Genomic DNA, 12539 nt, shown 5'->3' with positions numbered 1-12539 from the left:
AGGTCACAGTATAGTATAGTGTAGTATCTGTGGGCAGAATGTCGAGTTTTAGTGTGTTAAAGCATATGGTATGTATGTAACCACTGGGCTATAATGGCATAATTTGACTCATGCATCGCTGTATATTCTGACGGGCCTATAAATCACTTATGTCCGTCATTCGCCTCTTCCCTTATTGTAAGGGAGGAACATATTGATGGTGTTCGAGAGCTTGGGAGTAAGACCCATTCCAGCAACAGGAAACCATATGCTATATAAAACTAAACTAAACCCCGCTGCCTCTAGTCCGCAAGCGAACTATACCGACCGAGCGACCGCCGCTTGTCGGCGAAGTTAGTGCCAACTTTTGCGGATAGAGGATGTCGCGTGGTAAGCGCAACGGATCCCCACAGCCGTTAATCTCAGTTTTCTAGACCGGAGCCGCTACTTTTCCATTCAAGTAGCCCCTGAATTATTTTCACGAGGCTGAGTGAACCCCGTTCCACGCCCACTACTTCTCAGAAAATCTGGTGGTGCCGGGAATCGAAACCGGGACCTCTGGATCTGTAGCCAAGAACTCTGACCACTAGACCACACAAGCGGTCTCCGGTGCTTCTAGGAGTTTGATTTGATATGCTATCACTTTTTGAAATATTGTATCTAAAAAAGCTGTGTCTTGTAGGATATAACACCGTCTAGTCCGTTCAAAGTCAACCGACGTTTCGGAGGGATAGGTCACCTTCATCTTCAACGTCGAAGAATAGGCCGAGCAAGAAATAGCGTGAAAGCAGGTGACAAGCAGATGCAATTCTGCATCCTGTACAAAACTGCCTCAAGGCTGCGGTTAGGAGCAGACATCAAAGCCCGAACGTGCACCCGAATTACTCTGGGATCATGCTCTTGTCTCCGGCTTTGGATGAAAGCTTTCCCCATCATCTATTGTTTCACACTTTATAACACCATTTGTTACTGTCAAGTATAAATCAATAAATGGAATGTTTAGAATTTTGTAGAGCAAATGCTGTCAGAGATGGGGAAACAGTGAAGGTTTTCGTGACCGCTATATAATGGGGACCCTGCCTTGCATACAGACGCAGTAAATATATCGTGTTCAGGTGTGTTTAGGCCTCCTGTTCTTGTGATTATCACGGAGAAGTTGAAACAAACACAGCAAAACGCGTCTAAAACAGACGGTGAATTGTACGGACACCTATCCATCACGGTATTTATGTGGTTCAGAGAATATACAGTAAAAACTGACATAGTAAAATGTAAATGAAAAACGGGATGGAGCCGGTATAGCTACAGGCAGGCTACTGGCCAGACGACCGGGGTTCTGTTCACGGTGCGGGCAAGAGACTTTTCTCTACTAAACAGCGTCCAAACCGACTCGGGGGGTCAACCCAGTCTCCTATCCAGTGGGTATAGTATACTCGTTCTCTGGGGGTGAAACGACCGGGACTTGAAGGTGACCATTCACAATCTAGTGCCGAGTTCAAGAAAGGTAAAGCTATACCACCACTCTCCCATACGTCGTCATGGCGTGGTGCTTAATTAATTAGGCGTAGGGTAAAGCAAAGTAAAAAGTAAATCGGTTCACAGATGACGGTAAGGTTGTCAGCCTTACGCGCCGGCCTCCCTTTACTTCGCAGGAAGATTCCTGATACTCATTTCTGTTAGAGGCTGAGTCGACCCTAGGGTTATTCTTTTATTGCTAGTGGGGTGGGACTAAGTCCCTTCTACTGCGGCCACTTCTGGCCTATTGCACCGGCCCCAGATGATAGGTGAGGGTGATTGTCTAGCAATTGGTGGAATGAAGATTGGCAGGGGAAACCGAAACACTTAGAGAAACCCTGCCCCAACACCACTTTGTCCACCACAAATCCCACTTCACCAGACCCGGGATCGAACCCGGGCCGCCGCGGTGGGAAGCCGGCGAGTAACCGCCTGAGCTATGGTGCGGCCCTGACCCCAGGGCCATAGTGCGGCTTGAATGAAATTGAAAAATGAGGCCCTGGGATAACTTCTTTATCTGACTGTAGTAGCGACATTGGTAGAATCTCTTTCGAGAATAAGGGATGTGTGGAAAATATAGGTCTGCACTCCAAATGTACATAATTTGGGGTGGGGGGACACCCGTTTGTTAGTATTTCCGTTGTTAGCCATCCTACAGTGTGCTTCCTCCAGACCAGTTTTGCTCCGTCTGTTACCAATTAAAATGAAGAGCTGGTATGAAAACACTGAAGACCTACAGATGCTGGCACCCGCATTTGTGGCGGTGGTTCACTGCACGGCCTGCATGCCTGTTGCGTCTTCCCTGCTTCAGTTATTGGAACTACATAGGTTGACTTGAATATGTGGTGGCGCTGCGCACCTTACTGCACAGGTATTACACTGCCACCATGAATTTGTAACGCAGGACCCTACATCCTCCAATAAACAATACTTCCTTTACACAGCTCTGTACGGGTGTACCGTACAGTCTGTAGCAAAAGTAAGCGTGCCTTTAATATAACTAATAGTCATTCTGTGGTTAAGTATGAATAGTGTTTTCGCCGCTGGATTGCGCATGAGGGGAAGTGTGCAGGGGGGTAATAGAGGCTGTATAGTGGGAGTTGCATTATATCTGTCTGGTATGTAAAACTTGGTCTCTGACATTAATAGAGGAACATAGACTGAGGGTGTTGAGAATATTTGGACCGAAGAGAGATGAAGTGACAGGAGGTTTGAGAAAACTGCATAATGAGGAGCTGCATAACTTGTGCGCTTCTCCAAGTATAATTAGAATGATCAAGTCAAGGAGGATGAGGTGGGCAGGGCATGTAGCACGAAAGGGGGAGACGAGGAATGCATATAGGATATTGGTGGGAAAGCCAGAAGGAAAGAGACCACTGGGAAGACCAAGGCGTAGGTGGGTGGACAATATTAAAATGGATCTTAGGAAGATAGGATTGGAGGGTGTAGACTGGATTGATATGGCTCAAGACGGACCAGTGGAGGGCTCTTGTGAACACGGTAATGAACCTTCGGGTTCCATAAATGCTGGGAAGTTGTTGAGTAGCTGAACAACTGATTGCCTCTCAAGAAGAACTCAATTCCATGTAGTTAGTTAGTTAGAAGAGAGCGGCCTCCGTAGTCTAGAGGTAACGTTCCTACCTCATGAATCAAGTTACGCGAGTTCAAACCCGGCGGAGGTCGTGGAATTTTTAAGGGCCGAAAAATTCAGGGAACAAGTCCTCCGGGAGGGACTTTAAGCCGTGGGTCCCGTGTTACAGATAGTTAGATAGTAGTTAGAAGAGACACATGTGCCGAACTAAAAGTTTTGCTCCTTGAACAGATGTAAGTACAGCATAATGTTCCAGCCATGGTCGCTGGCATGGGAATGAGGGAAGCCATGTTTGAAGTGACTTGGCCGACGTTATGTCTCTTCTCTGAAGAGAGAACTGTTAAGGAGAAGGGTTGCGCGTTTTGACTTAAGAAATTTAATGTCATACCTTCTGATTTACCGCCTCTTTGATCAAGTGGTCAGAGTTCCTGGCTACAGATCAAGAGATCCCGGGTTCGATTCCCGGCGCTATAAAATGTTCCGAGAATTAGTGGTCCGGTACTTTGCCCACTCAGCCTCGTGAGGATTATTTAGGACCTAGTATTTCAATGAAATAGAGAATGCGGTCTAGAAAACCGAAATTAACGGCCGTGGGGATTCGTTGCGCTGACCACGCGACACCCTCTATCCGCTATAGTTGGCACTAACTTCACCGACAAGCGGCGGTCGCTCGGTCGGTATAGTTCTTTGGTGGGTATATAGGCCACGGAGGGTTTTTTTTTTTTTTTTTCCTTCTGATTGGATAACATGAATACCCTTCAGACCACACTTTGTTGGAGGCATCAGTGAACCCACTACGCATTCAGCGGTCAAGTACAAGAAGTCTGGCTGTAGGAATGTTCGTACGAACATTAGACCCGAAACCTTTCGTTTCTGAGATAAGCTGCCGTGAGTGGTTATTAGGCAAAATCAATAAATTGGGGAGACTTTGAATAATAGCGTTTAATTTCATTTGCCATTGCGTGGCATCTGTTATTTCTACACTGAAGTACCTAGCTCTGAACTACAAATGTAAACAAAGGGAATGGTAACGCCCTTTATTATTTGAGTGCCAGTTGCCTGTTGACTAGTATCCAGTAAAGCGATGTCTTCATGCACTTGCCGTTCTGGGCACGGAAAGAAGTCCCATGGATCTACCATCACATCTCCCTTGAGCTGTTACGCGTCCCCCTCAACCGAACTGCCATAATTTCCCGCCAGTCATCTATCCGTTCTGTCCATTTGCATGTCAGTAGGGAGCAGGGTGAAGTGCAGTCGCATTTTATGCGAATTGTAAATAGTGGGATGTAAAAAAAGTATTAGTAAATTCTCATTTCGTGCGCAAGATTTGAAATAATGCGAATCACAAGAATCACGTACGGGAGAGAGAGTCAGCAAATAGGACACAAACGGATATAAAACGTAAAACGTGTGATATTGGAACTTGGAAAAAGAAAATATTTCTCGGCACATTCTCCACCAACATTGATACACTTGTCCCGCCGCTTTACCAGTGCGTCGAAGTCATTTGACTGTCGTCTCATCCTCTTCGTTTGCCACCCAGTTGTGTGCCGCTTTACGCGACAAGCACTTCCAACCGTAAGCAGGAAACATTTCTTTACGAATATCCTTTGCATTGAGTCCTTTTGTCCACAAAAACACGTACAACAGAACATTGCTCTTCGGTATTATACCCTCAAGTAAGGTTGCCATTTTGACTACTGAAACCAGCCTCTGAACATGTGCATGCACGTCTCCAACCTAGACTGTCATGAAACTGGACTGTGCTACTACCTAGTGATACACTTAGAGAACCTATTACGTCCATTACATTTCTTTTACCTCCATTTGTGGCCTGTTTACTGACTCTCCCTCGTACGTTTCAAAGCTTGTGTTCAGGAACGCATCCCTCGCATAAAATGCGACCGACTGAGCGGCCATACCGTGTGGATATTTGATTGTTCCAGCTCCATCGTGTACATACAGAACGTGTATATTGAAAACAGAATCTGGTACCTTTCCTGTGATGACGTAGCGGTCTAAGTTACTGCAATGACGTATGCTTGTGCCCACAGTAGATGGACTATAGTTAATTACAGCTAACAAAAGAAACTCCGTGGCCTGTAGTCCACAAGCGAACGATACCGAGCGAGCGACCGCCGCTTGTCGGCGAAGTTAGTGCCAACTTTTGCGGATAGAGGGTGTCGCGTGGTCAGCGCAACGGATCCCCAGGCCATTAATGTCGGTTTGATAGACCGGAACCGCTATTTCCTTGAAATAGCTACTCAGTTATCCTCACGAGGCTGAGTGGACCCCGTTCCAGACCCACTACTTCTCACAAAATCTGGTAGCGCCGGGAATCGAACCCGGGATCTCTGGATCTGTAGCCAGGAATTCTGACCAGTAGACCACAGAGGATGTCAGTAAATTACAGCTATACGTGATAACCTTCACTAGCGACGAGCTCTGCGGGGTGGTGGACATTGGCCATTAGGTGGCGGTGTGGAAATAGAACGGTAGACCGAGTGGAAAGCCACGGGTGTCGTCACCAGTACAGTCCATGTGGCTTCTTTCTTTGCTTTGGTCCTGAACGTCATTGAAGGAGCAAAGAAAGAGATAATGTCAGAGGAGCAGAGGGACTGGAAGAGGACAAGAGAGAACAGTGGTTAATTAAAAGAGAGGCAGTGTAGAAGTGGAGAAGGAGATTGGAAGAAAGCGTAAATTAAAAGAGAGGCAGCGTAGAAGATGGAGAAGGAGATCGGAAGAAAACGTAAATTAAAAGAGAGGCAGCGTAGAAGATGGAGAAGGAGATTGGAAGAAAACGTAAGTTAAAAGAGAGGCAGCGTAGAAGATGGAGAAGGAGATTGGAAGAAAGCGTAAATTAAAAGAGAGGCAGTGTGGAAAATGGAGAAGGAGATTGGAAGAAAGCGTAAATTAAAAGAGAGGCAGTGGAGAAGATGAAGTGAAAGGCATAAATCTGTAAGGAGACGTAGGAGGGAGAGAGGAGAGAGAGAACAACGATAACACGATAATGATGTAAGAGGAACAGAAGATGATGATGAAGAAGTAACATGGGAAGATACATCTAAGAGGAGTGTATCTTGTGAATGGTGCCGCGCGCTGCTGTGACATCTTTGTCCGCCGTGCGTTATGAAATTATTGCGATGGCCGTTATGAACAAGAAGGTAGATATGCCGTTCTTAGTTTTAGAGCACGTGGCTTCGCATCTCAGTGAGACCTTATGGGGTTACAGCACTGTCAACTCACTGCAATCGGATAATGCCTGAAACGTGTTTTCGTTACCGCATTCTGATTCACACTGAGTAAATGCGACGCACCAGCTCTGTTCACATGTTGGTATAGTCTACAGCGCTTCATACATGTTCATTACTTTGTCAGTCATATATATATATACTCGTATAGAGCCTGTCATACAGAACGTTCTGTAATCGATCAAATAAATACAGATATAAACAATTATTGCATCTATTATGAAGACCCGGCATAGCTCAGTCGGTATAACGACTGCTTATGGGCTGGACGACGAAGGGGTCGGAGTTGTAGACCCGGTAAGGTCAAGAATTGTCACTTCTCCATGTTGCCTACACCGGTTCTTGGGACCACTGAGTCTCCTATCCAATCGGTGCCGAGGTCTCTTTTTCCGGGGGTAAAGCGGCCGGGGCATGAAGCTGAGCACTCACCTCCAACTAGTGTCGAAGTCAAGAAAATGTGGATCTATACATCCACTCTCCCATATGTCGTCATGGCGTAGCGCTTAATTAGTTAAGCAAAAGAGACAACTTTACATTTTTACCTTTTCTTACATCTGTTATGGAAATGCGAGATGAACAGAGTGTACAGAAGGAATGGGAGAGACAAGTGCATACAGAATATTAATCGGAATGTTTCAGGGGAGGAGATGGCCTCTAGGCCCCAAGGCGCAGATAAAAGGACGTATTATAAGAAATTCTAGGAAAATTAATCGCCCACTTCCCTTTGATACGTCACGGACCGCGTAAGAATCGAAAAAAGTAGGGACAAATGCAGACAGACAGCAAGGTGATCTCATAAGCCTCAAAATTTAGTGGAGGACACAGACAGCAAGATGTTCTCAATGTGATTTTTTCAAAAAGAGAGAAAGTAGGCTAAAAATGGATTTTAAGCAGGGTGTGCTATTGTGGACTGGATTGATCTGGCTCAGGAGAGGCTCCAATGACGCGTTATTTTGAATGCGATAGCATCGTATCTCCCGCCTCGGTAACAGGCAGAGAATGCCCGGATGTCTGTTTTCCTTGGAGTTAGCAAGGTTTGATAGTACATTTATGAACCCCAAAATTTTACCGCTTATTTTGAAAGCTTATGAAACCTGTGAGAGGCAATGGTCGGCCATATAGGAATTAATGCTTCATATTCACTAACTCCATGGAGCCGAGCCCTTCTTGAGAAACTGCAAGTTATGCAGCTACTGAAGAATTTCGCAAAATTTAATGGAACCCGAAGGCCCGTTACCGTATTCACAAGAACCCTCCACTGGTCCCTATCCTGAGCCAAAACAACCTAATCCATACCACCTGATACTAAGATCCATTTTAATATTATCCGCCCACCTACGTCTTGGTCTTCCTGGTGGCCTCTTTCCTTCTGGCTTTCCCACCGGGCTGCTATATACATTTAACTTCTCCCCATTCATGCTACGTGCCCTGCCCATATCATCTTCCTGGACTTGATCATTCTAATTATACTTGGCGAATGTTTGATATTACAGCAATAAATATGATAGTAATTACCGGTTTATGGTTCCCAGTAGATCTGCAGATGCCGATATGTGAGCTGACTCTTGCCCCCCCCACCCCACCCATAGTCTCATCTTCCACCCTCTCCCGCGCTGAGCGAAAGGGACCCTGAAGTAGTAGGATTATGTTTGTGGCACACCGTCACCAGAGAGACCTATAAGGCTCGAGGAAGGTTATGTGAAAATAGATCTAGATTATTTCGAGCCTGCGACATCGTTATTGCAATCTCCACGGAACAAACTCAACTGCTGAAGAAGTATCCCCCCCCCTTTTTATAGAACTCGAAGGCCCATTACCATGTCCGCAAGGGCAGATGAATCCAGCCAACCTCGTCACATATTTCTATCCTCCCTCGATATCTGGGTCTTCCAAATGGTTTTTACCCTTTAGGTTTTATATATAAAATCGCCAGTGCATTTTTCATCAGTCGTTTTCGATCGGCATAACCCGCTCATCTTACCATCAATTTTATCGCCCTAATAATATTTGGCGGGGGGGGGGGTAGAATACCTCCCCCGTAGCCCTGCGAGCCGTAGAAGGCGACGAAAAAGGAACCCGGTGCATAGGGGGTATAACTGGGCCACCCTGTACCTGGGGGACATACATACAGGGACCTGGTTCTCCAGGTTTTGGGTTGGACGCAGGGCTGGCGATCTTGCTCTGTAAAAAAAAATACTGTTGCGAAATCTAAAGAGGTGAACACCGCTTTCAGTGTGGCAGACTCTTCTAAGGAAATGATCAAAAGTGGCTGTTTTACCGACGATGATGCAGTTTTCACCCTTGTAGTGTAACTTCCTCTCTGTACACCCAGATATTTTCCTCAACACACTCGGCTTCCTGTGCAATCAATGTGTTGACTTCTGTCTGTCATTAATTCGCACTGGGTTGGTGTGTCACATGAAGACTGGTTGAGTTTGAAGCCTGTATATGCTCTGATGTTGGCCAGCTTTAGGAAATGCGAGATTATAGGTGGTGCACTGGTGTGTGCACACCGTCGCGTATGACCTTGTGCCGCACGGTGTAAATGTCTGCAGGGAAATCACCGCGAACGGTTTTCATATAGCATTATGCACAGGACTTCGGAATTCTCACTGCACCGGAAAGCAAATATTGCCACTCCGGTAGAGATAGTGGGCAGAAATACAGACTTATTTAGAAAGCAGTGAATTCAGACATCAGAGATAACAATATTTTCAGCTATTCGAATGACGAGTTAGTTATACTGGACTGATAACGGTAAAGTTGTCCCTGTGCTTAACTAATTAAGCACTACACCATTAAGGCGTATGGGGGAGTGGATGTATAGATCCACATTTTTGTTGACCTCAGCACTAGCTAGAAGTGAGTGGTCAGCTCCACGCCCGGCCGCTTTACCCCCGGGGAAAGATCCCCCGGTACCCATTGGATAGGAGGCTGTGCGAACCCTCAGAGCTTGTCTGTACGGCATGGAGAAGAGAAAATTCTTGACCGTACCGAGACTCGAACTCCGACCCTCGGTCATCCAGCCCGTAGCCAGTCGCTATCCCGGCTCCTATACTGGATTGGTACGAAAATAAAATTACATTTGTGTGACAGGTTTTAATTGTCGACTCCGAAACATCGATGTTTATCGAGACCTGTTCAGAAGTTCTGGAGGTCTGGAGATTGAGCCTAACTGAGTATGCTTTTACCTGAGGACGGACATGGAGCCCAGTCTAAATAAGAAACAGGACGATGGATAATGTCCGCAAAGTCTGTGATTGTAGCAAAAGATTCGTGGGATGATAGGTAGTGATGAAAATCGTTGTTGTCCTGGATGGGATTCGAACTTATGATCCCAACGGTGCCTGGATCGAAAACGTTTAGCGTCTTAAACCGAAAATAAATCAGCGGTAATTGCGCAGTATTGAAAGAACGTGTTTCGATGTCAGTAAATAAATAGGAATCTAATCTGGACGTGGATAATAAAAGGAGAAAGTTTAAGTGTTTGGAGCATGTGGCTCTTACAAGGCTGCCTAAGAAAATGTCTGAATGTAAGAAGGTAGAAGGAACATGGGAAGGCCCAGATAGAGATGGCTAGAAGATGTAGAGAATGGTTTACGAGCGCTGAAGATGGAAAGACGGGAGACAGAACACAAAATAATAGAGAAGAATGGATATTTTACGTAAAGGTGTTTTAGAAGACCCTAGAGCCAAGAAGGAAGGAAGTAAATAGGAATATCTTTTGTTTTAGCAAGATTTGAAGCAAGAACCTTGAGTGGGAAGACAGGCATCTCGATAGATGTCGACATTTCTACGATAGAATAGGGAGTAAACACGGCCGTAGATTTTATTGGGTTGTAACGCGAACTTGGTTAGCGTTTGATTGTTGGTTCGAGAGAGGGCAGTAGCCTGTAAACAAACACACAATAACGATGTAAGTACTTGTGTCTGAATACACAGAAGTTTTCAGTGGGCAACATCTAAATGTTATAAAATTGAGTGTATACCCGTTTACTGCCTGTCTCCTTCTGTACGTCCGTGTGTTCATTGAGAACTTCGAAGCGGCGGTTAAGTTTCGACCAAACCTTCGCATTACATTGGCGATGTATGACTTATATATACAGGTGTGCGTGGGCACGACTTCCGCGTACCAAAACAAGAGAACGTACCCATATCAGCGTGTCCGGAAACATTTTATTTGCGAGTTGAGAGTACATTTATAATAAGCGCTCGAAAAGCCCTCCATGAGATTGAGTGCACTCCCTGACACGCCTCATCATGGACCGCCGTATCCGTGCAGAGATGCCGGGGCAGTTGCTGACAGTCTGACAGGCGTCCGCACTGCGGTGTGAAGTGTCTGCATACACAAGGGCTGTGAGGTGTCCCCACAGGAGCGTGGAGTCCAAGCAGTGTGTCCTCTACCTATCCACCGGCCATGAGAACATCTCGCACAGCACGGAGCACCATCATGCATTCTTTCAGCTGTAACTCACTAATTAAATGCTTCCGGACACATGTTGATATGGACGTTTTTTTCGTATTTTGGTATGTGGAACTCATGCCCAAAGTTTGTGTTCACCTTTAAGTACGGCCTGTACATATGTTTCCTAAAGCTTCAGTAAATAAACTAACGAACATCCACTGTTCAGTTGCCCAGAAAGTTATGTTATGTTATGTTCGCAGTGGACATATTCGTATTTCGTAAATACTGATGTTTAATATGTTCCTACGTTAAGAATGCATGGTTGACGCCCATTCCTTTGCTTATAGCAGCAGTAACGAGCCGCCACCCTTCTGCTTATTCCCTCTTTACATACAAAAATCGTATTGCAATATCTTCCCCCAAATTCCTTTGTCGTCTGCAGCGGAAGTAACGAGCCGCCACTGTTCTGCTGGTGCCCACATTACATACAAAGATCGTATTTTAGTAGCTTCGCCCAAATTTCTTTGTCGTCTGCAGCAGCAGTAACGATCCGCCACTGTTCTGCTGGTGCCCACTATACATACAAAGATCGTATTGCAGTAGCTTCGCCCAAATTTCTTTGTCGTCTGCAGCGGCAGTAACGAGCCGCCACTGTTCTGCTGGTGCCCACTTTACATACAAAGATCGTATTGCAGTAGCTTCGCCCAAATTCCCATGCATCCACTAATAGAAACAGCCGAAACAAGATGTTACCCTGCGGTGCCGACAGCACATCACTCGGGAATGCGAGAAGTGTTGTATAACCTCCAGGCGATGGTAGATTTCATACGGTTGAAATCAAAAGTGATATAAAACCTACAGTGCATGATAAAAAGTCTCAATCTCTTTCCTTCGCACTTTTTAATTAAAAATGTTAGTCTTTTTCTTTCCCTCATCACGAAGCAATGGCAGTTTGTTGTCCTGGAGACTTTTCTAAAGGCGATTCCTTGTACAGATATGAATTGCATGCGACGTTTTCCATTTTCTGTGGTGCATATGATTATGGGGGTAGAGACTGGGTACATTGCAGTCCTCAAATGCAGGGGGGGGGGCAGAATGAATCTTACTCAGTTGCAACGAAACAAGTTGGAATATGTTGATATGCATTGCTTAGAACTTGTTCGATCTTGTAGGACTTGCTTTATCTATTCCTATACCCCAGTGATAAGTATTTGAGGTTTGTAGAGGGTCTTCATAATTTATAGGTGCACTGTTGTGACCAGATCAAGAGATTTAAGATGGTCGGAGTATGTAGCACGCATGGCAAGGTAAAGTTGCCCTTGTTCTTAATTAATTAAACACCACGCCATGAAGACATGAGGAAGTGGAGGTAAAGCTCCACCATTCTTGACCTCGGCACTAGATGGAGGTGAGTGGTCAGATTCATGCCTTGGCCGCTTTACCCTCAGGGAAAGAGCCCCAAAGCCGTCCAGCGTGTAGCCTGTCTTTATACCAACTTAGCTATTGTGGCCATGAGAAGTGTCTAAAAATTTTTAGTTTTGTAACCAGATGGGAAAAGGCGACTTGACGTAGATTGTAGGATAATATGAAAAGGTGTGTTTAAGAGGTAGGTTGCGGATTGGTTTCACGAGGCTCAGGATATGGTACAGTGGTGGATTATTGTGTATACGGTGATGTATGACCCTGGAGTCTACTCAGCCTCTAAAAGAAATGAGTACCAGGAATATTCCTGGGGGTACAGGGTGGCTGGCGCGTAAGGCTGATAACCTCACCGCCATCTGCCAGCGGATTGTATAGC

General features: G+C 45.6%; 1 protein-coding gene across 2 annotated transcripts in view; it reads left to right on the top strand.

Moving 5' to 3' along the window:
• Positions 1 to 12539, top strand: part of LOC111871076 (zinc finger SWIM domain-containing protein 8) — a 108313-nt gene that overhangs the window by 60434 nt on the left and 35340 nt on the right. The gene's annotated exons all lie outside the window — the stretch shown is intronic.

This window comes from Cryptotermes secundus, unplaced genomic scaffold (genome assembly GCF_002891405.2).
Source record: "Cryptotermes secundus unplaced genomic scaffold, Csec_1.0 scaffold73, whole genome shotgun sequence".
Lineage (NCBI taxonomy): Eukaryota > Metazoa > Arthropoda > Insecta > Blattodea > Kalotermitidae > Cryptotermes > Cryptotermes secundus.
This window is presented reverse-complemented; position numbering and strand designations above follow the sequence as displayed.